The sequence below is a fragment of the Eimeria mitis genome, genomic scaffold (assembly GCF_000499745.2).
Source record: "Eimeria mitis Houghton genomic scaffold, Emh_scaff1143, whole genome shotgun sequence".
Taxonomy (NCBI): Eukaryota; Apicomplexa; class Conoidasida; order Eucoccidiorida; family Eimeriidae; genus Eimeria; species Eimeria mitis.
The window spans coordinates 2,374-2,748 of record NW_013567833.1 but is presented as its reverse complement, the minus strand read 5'-3'; positions in this window follow the sequence as shown (position 1 = coordinate 2,748).

The window sequence follows — 375 nt, the reverse complement described above, 5'->3', positions numbered from 1 at the left end:
TTTTTTTTTTTTTTTTTTTTTTTTTTTTTTTTTTTTTTTTTTTTGGTTCTTTTTGTCATCGTTTGGGTCTTCCTTTTTTTTTCTTTTTTTTTTTCGGTTTTTATCTTCTTTTGTGTTTTCTTTTTTTTTGTCTCCTTCTTGTCTTGCTTCATGTTTGTCTCCTTTTTGTTTCCTTTTCTGTCTCCTTTTTGTCTCCTTTTTTTGTCTCCTTTTCTGTCTCCTTTTTTCTCCTTTTGGCTCTTCTTCTGTCTCTTCTTTTGTCTCCTTTTCTGTCTCCTTTCATTCTTTCTCCTCTATTTAATTTATTTTATCTCCCTCAAATGAATAATCTACCTTTATTTATTTTATTTATTTTTATATTATTTATTTTATTTA